This window comes from Carcharhinus amblyrhynchos, chromosome 4 (assembly GCF_965287045.1).
Source record: "Carcharhinus amblyrhynchos chromosome 4, sCarAmb.v2.hapA, whole genome shotgun sequence".
NCBI classification, from domain to species: domain Eukaryota; kingdom Metazoa; phylum Chordata; class Chondrichthyes; order Carcharhiniformes; family Carcharhinidae; genus Carcharhinus; species Carcharhinus amblyrhynchos.
The window spans coordinates 136,424,506-136,441,830 of NC_137327.1; positions in this window are offsets into that span (position 1 = coordinate 136,424,506).

Consider the following 17,325-nt stretch of genomic DNA (forward strand, 5'->3'; position numbering starts at 1 on the left):
TCCCAGACCAGCTGAGGTCAGGCACTTCTCAACCTTGCCCTCCCTGAGGTGCGGTGATCCCCAGGTTAAATCACCACCAAAATATTGGCCTTTAGAGGCCAATGCTGGCATGGAAAGTAGGTTGCATCATCTGGGACTGTGGTGACTTTATCTTTCACTCAGTCCCCCCTGCTCTCCCTGCAGAATTGTAAAATTTCCAGTGCCTACAAACGCAGCAGTGAACAACAGAGGCTATCATTCAGAAGCCTGTGACTCAAACCAGATGAACTTGGAAAAAAAGTTACAAGAAAAGGTAGGCAACACCAAAAAGACCAGCATCTATTGCTTAACCTGCTATTTAGTGTCAGTTAACAATATGTTACAGTTGTGACAAAGTTGTGCTTTTGCTTAATGGAGCCAATAAATCAATAAAAATTGCTAATGAGTAAAAAGACTAGGCCTGAATTTTTGCGATGACAAAGAGCCTCTCCATTGTTGCGCATATGGTTGAAGAGGCTGAAATACAGAAGTGCTGCACCCAAGGATGGCACCTACTCTCTTCACAAGGAGGGGAATGGGACCAGGACAGGATTTGCACATGCACATCTTGCAGAGGCAGCTGCCTGTGTGAAACAATAATTGCTTCCAGTCATGTCTGATTTTATTTAGTCAGGAGTGGGAACCACAATGGCCTTTAACTTCCTCAGAGTGGCAATCACTGGCAGGCTTCCCCTCGCTTGAAATTTACAAGTCTCTGTCTCACCCGACCTTCCTCCCTCAGGCTGGGCGAAAACATAACAGCAAAGTAGCTCAGAGGCTCCATCCAGTCAGTGAGGGGGGGCTGGGTCTCTGGTGTGAGGTCAGGCCATGGGGTTGGGTGTTGGGCTGGGCAGGGTGTTAGGTGTCAGAACAGGGTGGGAGTGGGGTGGGCGTGGCATTTCTTGAGCGTCAGGCCAGGATGGTGGGGGGGGGAAGAATCAGGTCCAGACATTAGGAGTTGGTGGTCGGATTGGAGGTGGGGAGCAGGGGTGTAGAGTTGGATAGGTAAGGGGGGTATCCTCTTTAGGGTGGTGTAACAGGTCCCCTGCTGGGGGTGGGGGAAGAGGGTGAGATTTGGAGGGTACCCTGTGTGGGGTTCCGCCAGGGTCATTGAAATAGATACTCTGAAGTCAGAAGTGTTTTTTTCCTTTCCAACTATTTCAGAGTAACTATTGGTGTAAATGGCCAAACCATCTGAAATCAACAGTTTAAATTGCTTTATCAGACGTTTCCCAGCCCAGCACAATTGTCCAGAGGAAGTTAGTCCTTCCGGACAGTTGCCAGGTAAATCCACTTCCAAGAGGGATCCCCAGCACATCTTTGGAGTATCCCCCAAATCTGATGCTGGAAGTTATGGCCCAATGTGTACAGGTTTGACCTGGTAGGAGCAGATCTAAACTTTGCAGAGTGCTTTGGAGATGTGGCATACCCCTCAAGGACAACTTTGGGTGAGGTAAGCTGCCCTGTAGGAAGAGATAATTTGCCCTTTGAGATTGTTAAAGATGGACACAAATGCATAAATTCATTGGAACTGTCAAGAGCAACTGTCATGCCCTCAAAATATTTAAAACTCCTGCCTTTGAAAAAACTGTCTGGAGTGTTGACTCTTTGCTGGCTATTTCGCTGTTGACATGACTGGATTCGTGCTGCATGACTTATTTCACAAGGTTACATTATCACAGTGGGGTGCTTTCCATTTCTGTTTAACTGACAATTCTAAGTTACTATAGATTCTTTGAAATGGGACTATGAATTCGAAACCTTGTTTTTAAAGGGATAATGCACTGAAATGAAATGTTTATTCTTGTAAGGGGTTAGGTAATTAAGGAAATGGAAATGTAGTGAATGAAGACAAAAACTTTTACAATTACATTAGGCATTATAATTACAAAGTAACGTGATCCCTTGAAAACTGCTAATAATGTTGTTGCCACTGAAAATAAAGAAATGGCAGATGGACTTATAAACCTCAAAAGATCACCCCTAAGTCTCCTACACTCCAGGGAAAAAAGAGTGTTGTGTGTCATGCATTGTTCTAAATGAGATAGATTCAGTACAAACCAGTTTGCTCAAACTGTGGATCCATGAGTTGTTTGATAGCACAAAACTTGAGTATTGCTGAAAAAGACATTTTGCCAAAGTTTTTTTGTCTTGTATTCATCAGGACAATCGTAAGAATACCCACACCAAGAAACAACAACTTCATTTTGTATGACAAGTTGGTAAGTGGACTCTGTGATTGATAGAGGCATTGTCATGGAGACTGCACCAGTTGATGGTGACTGACAGTTAACTGCTAAGCAATGTTTGAAATTTAAACCAGGCAGCTTCGTTCTGATTGATCAAGACATTGCCCCGTGGAATGAACCAGCAAATAGCTATCACTACTCATTTAGCTGAAACAGGCACAATATATGTTCATATTATTTCTGTCTACAAAGAACAGGTCATTGTGTATTAAGATATACAGTTTCCCATACACATGAGCCCAACTAACAATTTTAAATTGGTTGTCAATGTAATTTTCAGTACTCTGTCAAACTTTAGCAAATGTTGTCCAATCATGGAATCACATTTAATTTTGGACACTGTTTTGCAAGCAGAGGCTGGTTGGGTAGTCTGTACTTTGCCTGTTTTGTACAGTGGAAGGGCCGGCAACTTCAGCGGAAGAATTGCTTTGCATCATAACTTACTGTGGAGGAAGAGCTTAACTTGTTCAACCTCTCAAGGAAACTATTCTGGAATCAGGAATAGGGATTTACAAAAACTAACTTAAGCAAACAAAAATGGAGAAATTAATGCAGTAAGGAGTGACAATCCCCACGAGCCTTCCTAGAATGTTAAAAAAGTTGGGTGAGATCGCTGTAGATGCTTTTATTATAATCTGCATGAACTTTCTTTATTTGGGCACCCTTCCTTTAGTTTAGAAAATTACACATCACTCCATTATTTAAGTGGAGTGAAGTGGGAAGCCAGGAAATTACACACCAGCCAACCCTACTCCTATTACTGGGGAATCAGGCAAAATTTCAGCTGGTCACAGAAAACCAGCATGAAATTGTAAACAGCGGGTCATGCCTGATAAATCTGATTGAATATTTTGAAGAAGTGACAAAAGTAGTGGGCAAGGCAATGTCTGTGGATATTATTTTTATTTACTCAATGAAGCATACCTGTTCCAGATTCCACATTAACTATTTCTGGGAGTATCCTGCTCCACTGACACAACAGATGCACCAGTGGTTTACAGTCAGGAGGCACTGGGCATCCTCAAATTTCACTCCAGATCTCATGAAGTCTCATGGCATCAGACCAATTATGGACTCAGAAACCTCCTGATGACTGTAGTATAAGGGTCTGGCATATAAAGGGTGGGACTGAGTAAATTACAAAAACACAGTAACGTAAGGAAAAACAGGACCCACACCCAGGTGTCAGTGTTGTGTTGGACAGAGCTGTGTGTAGAAGCAAGCATGGAAACTGCTTCTAATTTCAAACATTACAGTACCTAAGCATTGGGGCAGCACGGCGGCACAGTGGTTAGTGCTGCTGTCTCACAGCGCCAGGAACCTGGGTTGAATTCCCAGTTAAGTCACTGTCTGTGTGGAGTTTGCACATTCTCGCTGTGTCTGAATGGGTTTCCTCCAAGTGCTCCTGTTTTCTCTCAAAGTCCAAAGGTGTGCAGGTTAGATGGATTGACCATGCTAAAATTTCCCCTCAGTGTCAGGGGACTAGTTAGGTAAATACATGTGATTATGGAAATAGGGTCTGGGTGGGATTGTGGACGGTGCAGATTCAGGGGATCGAATGACCCCTTTTTGCACTGTAAGATACTATGATCCTAAGTTTATAGTTTCTGGTAATTAATAAATACTTACTGTTGACCTACTTAAGACTATGAATACCCTCAAATGAACAACTGAACTATGCCAACATCTTAATCCTGATTAATCTGATTGTTTATCACTGCTTCAAAAACTTCACAGTTGCAGGGGAGTGGCTGCAAATGGTATTTTCATTTTTTCAATGAAGCATGCCTTACAACTAATGTCCCAGGCACCTCCATCACCATTTCTGGGTCCCAACAATAGGACAGATCCACCAGAGGTGTCGGTATAGTAGTACACAGTCAGGAGGGAACTGCCCTGGGAGTCCTCAAAATTGACTCCAGACATCATGAAGTCTCATTAAATCAGGTCAAATGTGGGCTAGGAAATCTCTTCCTAATTGCGACCGACAATCTTCCTTCAGCTAATGAGTCACTGCTTCTCCCATTTGAACAGCAGTTGAAAGATGCACTGAGGGTAGCAAGGACTAACAGATGGGATTTGCTCATGTATGATGCAGATGATAATGTACAACTGATGTCATTCAGTCACATGTTATACTTGGGAGAGAGAGAAAGAGAGAGAGATTGAAATCATGCCTAGGTTCCAAGCCTACACTGTAACCTGTTTAGATGTGGTACTAATATACAAGTGTTAAGCAGACACCAGGGTATAGCTATAGTATGCCCAAAGGGGAGGTGATAGCCTAGTGGTATTATCACTATTAATATTGATCCAGAAACTCAGCTAATGTTCTGGGAACCTAGGTTTGAATCCCACCACAGCAGATGGTGAATTCAGTAAAAAATATCTGGACTTAAGAATCTACAGATAACCATGAAATTGTCGACTGTCAGAAAAACCCATCTGGTTCACTAATATCCTCAGGGGAAGGAAATCTGCTGTCCTTATTTGGTCTGGCCTATGTGTGACTCCAGAGTCACAGCAAATGTGGTTGACTCTTAAAAGTGCCCTCCAGGAGCAACTAGGGATGGACAATAAATGCTGGCCAGCCAACAAAGACCTCATCCCATAATCAATCCCAAAATCAGATCCTACAACTGGAGTCCAAGGTAGAAGGGTCCATGCCAGAACAGCAAGTACACAGAGTGTGCTCTGAGTGAGGGACTGCAATGTCCATCACTAAAAATGGCTGGGAATGATGATCTTTGACCTGAAAGCAGTCCAGTCAGAAAAATTAAATAATTTCATTAAAATGTCTGTGGAATCTTTGATTGTATGAAAAGGACTTTTAAGGATTTGCATCAACTGTAAAAGGGATCAATTTCAATGTTCTTGGATAATAAAAAGTATTGGGCCATGTGATCTGATGACCCTTGACCTGGAGGCAGTGCCAAATAGGAAGGCAATTAGAAATAAATCATGTGACTTACAGACTCAAAAGGAGAGCTAAAAGGAGAGGATGTGAAAGTGATCAGTGCACAGCTGCAGTCACAAATAGAAAGCAGACAGAGACAGAAAGAGGAACACAAAATTCCTGCTAGGAAAAGAAAGCGGTCAGATTTTCAGTTTGGCAGAAGGAAACATAGAACAGCTCGGAGATGTGAAAGAGCTGCGAGAAACACGGCCAAACCGTGGACTATTGGCTGGTCGGTTCAAAAGGAATTCTGGAAAACTACACCATCAGGCCTCTTTTAACCCAAGGGAGAGAAAGATTCATCGACGAGCATCTTGCTGATGATAAACACAACTGTGAAACTAGAAGATGAAACCTGTTGTCAGATCGGACTCCTGACGTACCATATGAATAATGGGCAGAATATTGTGCAACTGTTCCAACTGCATAATGCCACATTAGTGCAGCGAGTGATGCAAATGCTTATAATTGGATAAGATGTATCCTTGTTAGAATCATAGAAACCCTACAGTGCAGGAAAAGGCCATTTGGCCCATTGAGTCTGCACCGACCACAATCCCACTCAGCCCCTATCCGCATATCCCTAAATATTTCACCCACTAATCCCTCTAACCTAAGGGGCAATTTTAGCATGGCCAATCAACCTAACCCGCACATCTTTGGACTGTTGTATCAACCATTTAAAATTAAATTTACCTTTTTAAAAGGTATCATTTGCCTGTTAATTCATGGCTGGAATTCTCCGACCTCGCCCACAGCTGGGTTTCTCCAGTCCTGCTGCAATGAATGAAGGTTTGGCTGAGTGCCAAATTCCCCATTTACACTGGCAGCGGTGGTGGGGTATACAAGACCAGAGAATTCCAGCCCTTATTTAATTTATATTGGTTCCAATTTGTGTGAAAGTAAAAGGGAAATCTTGTTGGCAATTCCTTAATTTGGAGATTGTTCAGGAAATTTGATTATTTTTACAGTTCCCACCTGAAGGGATCACAGCATTTACCACTGGCCAAGTCTTGAAGGTTCTGAGAGAACCAACAAGAGGTAAAAACCTGCTTGATTATCTTTACCAATCTATCTGTTGTAGATGCATTGTCCAAGTAATTATTAATAGGAGTGATCACTGCACAGTTCTTGTGGTCTTCACACTGAGGTGTTGTCATGGAGGTTTACAGCATGGAAACAGGCCCTTCAGCCCAACTTGTCCATGCTGTCTTTTTTTTCTATCCACTAAGCTGGTCCCAATTGCCTGTGTTTGGTCCATATCCCTCTATACCCATCGTACCCATGTAACTGTCAAAATGCTTTTTAAAAGACAAAATTGTACCCGCCTCTATTTCTATCTCTGGTAGCTTGTTCCAGACACCACCTTCTGTGTAAAACAAATTGCCCCTCTGGACCCTTTTGTATCTCTCCCCTCTCACCTTAAACCTATGCCCTCTAGTTTTAGACTCCTTTGGCAAAAGAGATTGACTTTCCAGCTGATCTGTGCTCCTCATTATTTTATAAACCTCTAAAAGATCACCTCTAAGTCTCCTACACTCCAGGGAAAAGAGTGTTGTGTGTCATGCATTGTTCTAAATGGGGTAGATTCAGAGCAAACCAGTTTGCTCAAACTGTGGATCCATGAGACACTGTGGGTTCATCATCAGCAACTATGAAACTATATCCAACCACAACCTATAACTCTGTGATTTGGCATATCCTTTATTTTGCCGTTATTATCAAGCCAGAGTGACACCAAGCAAAACTGAGCTGTCAATCTGGTGGAGCTAAACGCAGGCCTGCATGCATGCTAGTCAATGGAAGCAGTATGCTATAGACAGAGCTAAGTAATCCCACACTTACAGCCTGGCTGTAGACTTGTGCTCCAAAACTAGCAGTGCCTCCAGCCAGGCTGTTTCAGTATAGCTACAAGACTGGCACCTACAGACAGATATGCCCTCTCAATAAAAAGCAGGACAAATCTAGTCTGGCCATTTATTGTCACACTACTCAACTCTCAGTGATTAGCAAAGTGATGACTGGTGTAATCAATAGTGTTATCAAACAGCCGTGTTATAGTAATAACCTGCTTATCAGTGCTGAGTTTGGATTCCAGCAGAGCCTTTGACATTCAACTGCATTACTATCACTGAATCCTCTCCCATTAACATTCAGGAGGGTTGCCATTGCCCAGAAACTTAACTAGACCAGCCATTTGAATATGGTGGCGACAAGAACAGTCCAGATTTTGGGAATTCTGCAGTGAGTAAATCGCCTCCTGACTCTCCAAAGTCAGTTTACCATCGAGAAGGCATAAATTGGAAGTGTGATGGAAAACTCCCCACTTGCTTGGATGAGTACAGTTCCAACAAGACCCAAGAACCTCAACAGCATCTAAATTTAAAGGTTATTTATTAGTGTCACAGGTAGGCTGACATTAACACTGCAATGAAGTTACTGTGAAAATCCCCTAGTCACCACACTCCGGTACCTGTTCGGGCGCACTGAAAGAGAATTTAGCATGGCCAATGCACCTAACCAGCATGTCCTTTGGAAACCAGAGCATGCAGAGAAAACCCATGCAGACATGGGGAGAATGTGCAGACTCTACACAGGCAGTGACCCAAGCCAGGAATTGAATCTGGGTGCCTGGCGCTGTGAGACAGCAGTACTAACCACAGTGCCACCACGCTGCCCTAGGGCAAGGCAGCCTGCTTGAATGGCACTGTACCCATTTAACATTCCCTTTCTCCACCAATAACACACCGGGTGGAATTTCCCATCTCGCCCGCCACGGGAATCGTAGTGGGCAGGACAGAAAATTCAGTACACTATGCAAAGGCGGGAATTTCCGGTCTTGGGAATTAGGGATGGGCAATAAGTATTGGCCTTTCTTAACAACCTTCACATCCCATGGACAAAAAAAATAAACATTATATGGACTCCCAGAGGCCTTTGATACATTTTCTTATAACAGACTGTTAGTTGAAATTGGATATCAAGGAATTGAAGACAAATTATTGACCTGGTTAAGAAGTTAAGTGAGCAGAAGGAGACAGAGTAGGGATAATGAACAGGTTCTGTAATTGACAAGATGTGACTGGCAGTGTCCACAGGGATCTGTGTTAGGGGCTCAGCTATTCACTGTATTCATTAATAACACAGATGATGGGATAGAAAGCCACATGTCCAAATTTGCCATTGACATGAAGTAGGGGATCCCAAACCAGGGGTCCGTGGATCATCAGGAGTTTGTGAAGGGTCTCCAAGTTGTTTGCAAAGCTGGCAATCACTACGAGACCGGTAAATGTCAGTTCATCTAGCTCGAAGGGCTAGATGGCCTACTCCTGCTCCTATTTCTTATTATGTTCTTATCTTGTGTTCAAACGCACAAAATTTAAAACGAATTAGAGAAATGAATGAACTTTTGAGTGTGGCACGGCAGCACATTGGTAGCACTGCTGCCTCACAGCGCCAGGGGCTTGGGTTCGATGTCTGGCTTGGGTCACTGTCTGCGGAGTTTGTATGTTTTCTCCATGTCTGTGCGAGTTTCCTCCCACACTCCAGCCTGCGCGGGTTAGGTTGATTTGTCATGCTAAATTGCCCCTTAGTGTCAGGAGGATTAGCAGGGTAAATAAGTGAGGGAATGGGGATAGGGCCAGGTTGGGATTGGTGTCGATGCAGGCTCGATGGGCTGAATGGCGTCCTTTCACATTGTAGGGATTGTATGAAATCGAATGCACTGATCAGAGCAAGACCTCTTGGAGCATTGGATTCTGATAGACTGGGATTCTCAGCCTTTGTTGCTCAGCTAATTTGGGCACAGGTAGGAGCAACAACTTAATAACGGTGTTTCTGATGCCAGTGTATGAGAGCCATGTTACTAGTCCCTATGTGTAACTATAACATTTTAATTGTTTAAGAACAAATCATTTTTATTTCCTGTTAAAAGTATTGGAAGAACAATTTTAGAAAGCATCGTGGACCCACTCAGATCAAACCAAATTACTGTGGATACTGGAATCCGAAACAGAAAATACTGGAAAATCTCAGCAGGTCTGACAGCATCTGTGGAGAGAGAATACAGCCAACGTTTCAAGTCTAAATAACCATTCATCTGACAAAGGATCATCCAGACTCAAAACGCTGGCAGCATGGTGGCACAGTGGTTACCGCTGCTGCCTCACAGCGCTAGTGTCCCAGGTTCAATTCCAGCCTCCAGTCACTGTCTGTGTGGAGTCTGCACATTCTCCCTGTGTCTGCGTGGGTTTCCTCTGGGTGCTCTGGTTTCCTCCCACAGTCCAAGGATGTGCGGGTTAGGTTGATTGGCCGTGCTAAATTGACCCTAGTGCCAGAGGATTACCAGGGTAAATGCGTGGGGTTACAGGAATTGGCCCTGCGTGGGACAGACTTGATGGGCTGAATCACCTCCTCTGTACTGTAGGGATTCTATGACCCACTGAGTTGTGTGATGTTAATTAGAACTAACTGATTTCTTTTTACAAATTTGAGGCTGATAAGACTTTGTTCTGTGTGTTTGCCACTGAGCCTTTGACTACTTATCTAAAATTGTCTTTCTAAGAGGTTTGATTTTGAAGGCTCGTTTTATTTATTCATATTCAGGGATTTTTATTTCACACATTCCTGTTTCATCAAGACGGCATTGTCATACATGTCACTCTTACATTGAGATGTTCCACCATTTCTCAAATCAGCAAACCAATCTTCTTCAACAGCCAATCTTCTTGCCTGAAGCCAGCTCATAAACAACTCTGCTGCAACTGGCACATAATAAAGGCAAAACATGAAATGAATCCCATTTGCGGTTTATGCATTTGCATTAAATTGGCTGTATCATTTAATCTTCAAATGCTAGAATTTCATCTGCACTCCAGGAAAGATTTATCTTCACAGCACAATATAAATAATGAAGTCCGTCCTTGCTCTATCCAAGAAGGATTAAAAAATATATAGCAGTGGGATCATATTAAAGTACGTGAGCAGATTTTTAACATAGAAAATGCCTTTGTAAGCAGAACTAGTGGACTAATCAGATGAAAAGAGGATATCCATCCCAGTAAATATCACAGCTCAGTTCCATTATTTTAGTAGCACCGGACAGACATACAATAGAACAAAGAACAAAGGAAGTTACAGATCAGGAGCAGACCCTTTGGCCCTCCAAGCCCGCACCGACCATACTGCCTAACTGAACTAAAAATCCCTACCCTTCCAGGGATCACATCCCTCTATTCCTATTCTATTCATGAACTTGTCAAGACGCCCCTTAAAAGTCATTTGTATCTGCTTCCACTACCTCCCCCAGCAGCAAGTTCCAGGCATCCACCACCCTCTCTGTAAAAAATATTTGCCTCGTACATCTCCTCTGAATCTTGCCCCTTGCATCTTAAACCTATGCCCCCTAGTAATTGACTCTTCCATCCTGGGAAAAGGTAATGCCCAGGAACAAAATTTATCTTGAACCTGAGACCCAGGGTGACCAACTATTATGGAGAACGGGAGGGGGACTAGTGTCTTAGCAGGGAGGTTAGCTGGGGTGTTCAGGAATGATTTAAACTAATAGGGAGGGGGGGTGGGGAGGTGGCTGGGAGAGAGACGGGTGAAAGGAAAATTATAAGGGAGAAGGTGGTTCCGAGGGACATTTGTGGGTTGAACTGTGTCTGTTTCAATGCTAGGAGTGTGGCAGGGAAAACGGATGAGCTTAGGGCCTTGATGTTTGTGAGGCAGTTGGATGTGGTGGCTGTAACGGAGACGTGGTTACGGGGAGGGCAGGACTGGCAGCTGAATGTTCCTGGGTACAGGTGTTTTAGGTGTGACAGAGGAGGGTTGAAGAGAGGTGGAGGGGTGGCACTGTTAGTCAAGGAAAACATCACAGTAGTGCGGAGGGAGGGCGATATGGAAGAGATAGGGATTGAGTCGCTGTGGGTGGAGTTGAGGAATAAAAAGGGAGAGATCACACTGCTAGGGGTGTACTATAGGCCACCCAACAGCCCAAAGTCAGTGGAGGAGGGAATTTGCAGGGGCATTTTGGACAGGTGCAGAAAGAATAGAGTGGTTGTAGTGGGTGATTTTAATTTTCCCGGAGTGAATTGGAGGGGGCCTAGAGCTGGGGGTACGGAGGGAGAGGAGTTTGTGAGATGTGTTATGGAAGGGTCGCTAGAACAGTATGTAACTTGCCCGACTAGGGGAGGGGCTATACTGGATTTAGTGTTGGGAAACGAGCCAGGGCAGGTGGGTGAGGTAGAGGTAGGCGAACATGTGGCGAACAGTGACCACAAGTCCGTCTACTTTAGGATAAAAATGGAAAGGGACGAGTGCCGTCCAAGCGGGAGTGTGCTGAACTGGGGAAAGGCGAGCTATGGCAGGATTAGGAGGGAGCTGCAGCAAACTGACTGGGAGGGACTGTTAGCTGGCAAGTCCACGGTTGGCAAGTGGGAGGCTTTTAGGGACAAAATGAAATGGTTGCAGGGGAGGTTTGTTCCGGTTAAGCGAAAGGATGGGAAAGGTAGGATTAGAGAGCCGTGGATTACGGGGGATATTGAAGACTTGGTTAGGAAGAAGAGGGAGGCGTATGATAGGTCAAAACAAATGGGTACGGAGTGTGCGCTGGAGGAATATAGAGAGAGTAGGAGGGAGCTAAAAAGGGGAATTAGAAGGGCGAAGAGAGGGCATGAGATGGCTTTGGCCGGTAGGATTAAGGATAATCCTAAGGCATTTTATTCCTATATTAGAGGCAAGAGAGTAGTTAGAGGGAAAATTGGTCCTCTTAGGGACAAGAGTGGAGAGTTGTGTATTGAGTCGGAGGGAATGGGGGAGCTCCTGAATGAATACTTTGCGTCGGTATTCACGAAGGAGAGGGGTTCGGAATCGTGCGGTCTCTTGGAGGGAGCGGAGGTTCAGTTGCAGGATATAGTTATTACGAGAGAGGAAGTGCTAGGGCTTTTAGGTAGCGTAAGGACGGATAAAGCTCCGGGGCCTGATGGTATTTATCCCAGGCTGCTTAGGGAGGCGAAAGATGAAATTGCTGGGCCTCTGGCGCACATCTTTGTCTCTTCTTTGGACACAGGTGAGGTCCCAGAAGACTGGAGGGTAGCAAATGTGGTCCCGTTGTTCAAAAAAGGTAGTAGGGATAACCCTGGGAATTATAGGCCGGTGAGTTTGACGTCGGTGGTAGGGAAGTTAATGGAAAAAATACTTAGGGGTAGGATGTATGAGCATTTGGAGCGTTGCGATCTGATTAGGGATACGCAACATGGCTTTGTTAGAGGGAGGTCTTGCCTTACGAATCTGGTGGAATTCTTTGAGGAGGTGACAAAAACGGTTGACGATGGGAGAGCCGTTGATGTCATCTACATGGATTTCAGTAAGGCGTTTGACAAAGTCCCTCACGGTAGGCTGGTAGAAAAGGTTAAGGCGCATGGGATACGAGGCCAGGTAGTTAGGTGGATTGAGAACTGGTTGGGAAATAGGAGACAGAGGGTAGTTGTGGAGGGTACCTTGTCGGGCTGGAGGCCAGTGACCAGTGGTGTGCCGCAGGGCTCGGTACTGGGACCTCTCCTCTTTGTAGTCTACATAAATGACTTAGAAGAGGGAGTAGGTGGTGTGATCAGCAAGTTTGCTGATGACACCAAGATGGCAGGGTTGGCGGGTACAGAGCTGGATTGTCAGGTGATACAACAGGATATAGATAGGTTGGTGCAGTGGGCAGATAGGTGGCAGATGGCATTTAATCCTGACAAATGCGAGGTGATGCATTTTGGAAGGAATAATGCAGAGAGGAGTTATGTGATAAAAGGTAGGCCGATTAGGAGTATAGATGTACAGAGAGACCTGGGAGTGCAGGTCCACAAATCCATGAAGGTTGTGTCACAAGTGGAGAACGTTGTTAGGAAGGCTTATGGGATGTTAGCCTTTATAGGAAGGGGCTTAGAGTATAAAAGCTGCCGTCTAATGCTTCAGTTATACAGAACGTTGGTTAGACCGCATTTGGAGTACTGCGTCCAGTTCTGGTCACCTTATTACCGGAAGGACGTGGAGTCTCTGGAAAGGGTGCAGAGGAGGTTTACCAGGATGTTGCCTGGCATGGGGGGACTGGGTTACGAGGAGAGACTGAAGAGACTGGGGCTATTCTCCTTGGAAAGAAGGAGATTGAGAGGGGACATGATAGAGGTATATAAGATACTGAAGGGAATAGATAGAGTTAATAGTGAGAGACTGCTCCCTAGACTGGGTACGAACACAAGAGGTCATCAATTAAGGGTGAGGGGGGGGAGGTATAATTTGGAGGTAAGAGGAAGGTTCTTTACACAGAGAGTTGTGGGGGTCTGGAATGCGCTACCGAGTAGGGTGGTGGAGGCAGGCACGTTGGACTCGTTTAAGATGCAGTTAGATAGGCATATGAGTGAAACGGGAATGGAGGGATATGGTAGGGGCTATTAAATAGGGTAAACCTCGGGAGACACCAGAAGGGCAGGCTGTATAACTAATATGTTTTGTCTTTATTCCACAGGTGGAGGTCCACCTCGTGTCAAGCGAGGGGCATGCACACGGCAGGTTGTGCGTGGGCTGCTCTTGGAAGTCCAGGAGTGGCCTAGTACTTCATGTCGGTGTGTGTGCTTGATCCTGGACCGATAGACGGGCACCGCAACAGCTCAGTGACTAGCACTGCTAGCTGTGCAGATACATGGATTTGGGCCTGTGTCTGTGGGAGTTTGCACATTCTCCCTGTGGTTGCGTGGGTTTCCTCCGGGCGCTCCGGTTTCCTCCCACACCCCAAAGATGTGCTCTTAGGCTAATTGGTTTCCACCAAATTGACACTATTTCTTCCCTGAATCTGACTGAGTAGGGTCCCATTCGTAGACATGCAGGGTAGAATAGGTGTAGGGCGATGCGGCGGCGCGGGCTCGTTGGGCCGAAGGGCCTGTTTCCCGTGCTGGGTTGTTCTTTGTTCTTTGTTCTTTGTAGAAAATTAAGGGCAGCCTGCCATAAGGTCCATCGGGTTGGGGGGGGGGCGGAGGTGGAGGTTTGCCGCCAGTGATGTGAGAATGGGAGGGCTGGGGTTAGTAGTAGGTGATGGGAGGGGTTACTGCCAGAGATGTTAGAGCATGCAAATAGAAAGAGAGCAGGTACTGAGCATGCGTGAAATTTAAAGGCTCAAATTATAGGACAAACAGCACCTCGGCACCATGTAGCCTGGTTAAAGGAACAATAGACTCATATCTGGGACGGTCCCATAAAATAAAGGACAGTTGGTCACCCTGCTTAGATCATCCGTGCAGAGTACTGTGAGAAGTTCTGGTCTCTGAATGGGCTGGAGAAAATAGAACAGAGATTTCCTAGAATGACTCTAGAACTAAGAGGTTATCAATATCGGGAAAGGTTGAATGCGCTGAGGCTCTTTGCTCTAGAAAATAACTGAGTAGGCATCTGACAGAGCACTTTAAGAGTATGCTTAGACATGGAGAAGATAAAGACAAAATTGGATCGCTCATGAAAATGGAAATGGGATAGGCGATGTAAAGTTAAACTGTAGTGATTTATTCCAATGCAGGCAGCGTACAAACCTTGTATTTCCTGCTGATTTGCATGATTGCAAGTGTACAACCAACACTAAGCACACTGTTGGGTGACTTCATCCCTGAGCACAGGGGCTCAAAATCGTCGGAGGGTAACACAAGTTCAAGCAATCTTGCACTACTTAAAACTGTAAGCAAATGGTGTATAATAAATACAGAAAATCTTAAGAAGTGTATTGAAAATTATAGGAATCTCCCTTTCTTTTACGAAGATGTTATTTCTGACATCTTACCAAATACTCCTACATGGCAAACACTTATTATTGCACCTGTGTCACTTTGCTTTACTTTCTTGTGAGATGGCTTGAGTTGGTGCTAATTAGTCTTGAATGTTAACACTCCTGTTGAAATGTCTGGCACTGTGCTTCTTGGGACAGTGTAGATCTGTTATTTCTGCTAAGGACATGTCTCCAGCATAGGTTTTGGAACAAGAAATTCCTAAATTTGGTAAGGAGGAATGACTCACATGTAGACCAACTCACTAAGTAAAGGTTAATCAGGATATCTTGGTAAGTCACAAAGTGACTACTACTGGTCTCATTACAACAATCAAGGCTGACATTCAAGTGCAGTGATGAAGGAGTGCTGCTGTGACAGAGGTGCATTCTTTGGGCTGTAATGTTAAATCTAGGCTGTGTCTGCTCTTTCCAATGTAAAAGATCCTGTGACACTATTTCAAAGCTTTTACTGGGAATCCATCCCATGTATGGACCTTCTGTCACTGGTAGAGTATCAGCAGGATGAGGCCCTTAAGTAGCTATCAGTTGGCACTTTATCATCCTTGACCTTCCCCATCCTGTAATCAGGGGAAATTGGGAAGGCAGATCCATCTTCTGCCCTTGCTTCTGATTCTAAAGCTTGCCCCTATCTCCCAACCTATTCCTGAGTGGGGGGGGGGGGGGGGAAATAAAATTCCACCCACTGTATGAGTGAGAACTTATTCAATCTATATATAATTTTAGGGTTCTTTCTCATTTAAAACATTTTTCTAGTTGAACTAATCAAAGGGAGTGATTTTCAACTGACACTTGCCCATATCTGCAAAATGGTCACTGTCTCTGGCTAAACTGCATGGTTCACATCTGTAACTTTGACTCTGAACTGTGTGCCTGGTGCTGTATCTTCTCCACCACAATCACTGCTTACTTCTAATTCTGTGATATGGCCGTCATTGCCCTTGCTGAGCTTCTATCCTGCTGAAACCCTCCGTGATTTTGTTATCTTGAGACTTGACTGTTTCTTCACTCTCCCAGGGCAGCTTCCCAGCTTCCTCCCTCCCTATACTGGATCTCATCCAAACTTTTGCTGCTCAGACCCTGACTCACATCAAATCCTATTCACCCCTCACTCTTGTTTCATTGATATTCACTGGCTTCTTTCCAGTGATGCATTAATTCTAAAATAATTATCTTCCAACCCATGATCTCACCCCTCCTAAACTTTCTAATCTGTTCCAGCCTTACAAACTTCCATCATCTCTGCAGTCCTCTAATTCTGGTCTCTTGCGTATCCATCATTTCCTTCATTACACTATTAAAGGATTTTCCAGCTATGCTCGCCTCAAGAACGGAAAATCCTACCCAAGGTCAATGGACCTTTGCATAGTCTGTCCCTGCCCGCTAAGATTCCCATGGTGGGCAGGACAGAAAAATTCCACCTTCTGACTTCAGCCACTTAGTTCTTAAGCTTCACAATTTCCTCCCCGGAGTTCACTGGCTCTCTCTGCCCTTCTCTCCTTCAAGGCATCCCTTAAAACATGTCTTTCAGATCAGTCTTTTTAGGCGCCATTCCTAATAGCACCATCTTTGAAATGCTATCAACTCTTGTCCGATTACACTCCTGTGAAGCACACTGGAACATGAGTCGGTGTTTATTTTGAATGGCCATTTGGCCCACCCCCATATAGCTGCTCCCTAACTGCAGAAATGGTTATGACCCAACCCTGAATTGGCCCCATCACCTTCCCATTTCTTACACCACCAGCCGCCCAGAACCGTTCCTTGCTTCAGCCATATTAGCGATTCCTGCTTCCAATATATCCACCACAAACTTTGCTAGCATTAACCACTGACATCCCCTCCCACAGTTGTCCTTAGAATATAAATGCGAGAATATATGTTCTTTATAACACTGAATTAAATATGTATTGTATATATTAACATGTGTTATTGGTTTGGGTATCGACCCTAATATCAGAACGCTGACCCCCGCCTTGTTCTAATTTCCCTTGCCAACTTCTTAAACTTCCTTAATCCCCTTTCTGACCCACTTTACTTTTACTCACAACCCTTGCTGTTCCAACTTTCCCCTGTAACCTACGAACTAATTATTCTCCAACCTGTATCCTGGGTGCCAACACTTAAAGTAACTTTTTTTAAAAAATTACTGAACTCAAAAAGAATTGCACCACAGAAGGAGGAAGAAAATAAATCTTCGAGCAAAAACAGGCATCAAGTTTAGTCCTTCTATATACCATGTGCAATCTTTTTTATTCTTTTAAACTGTAAGCATTACTGGCAAAGCT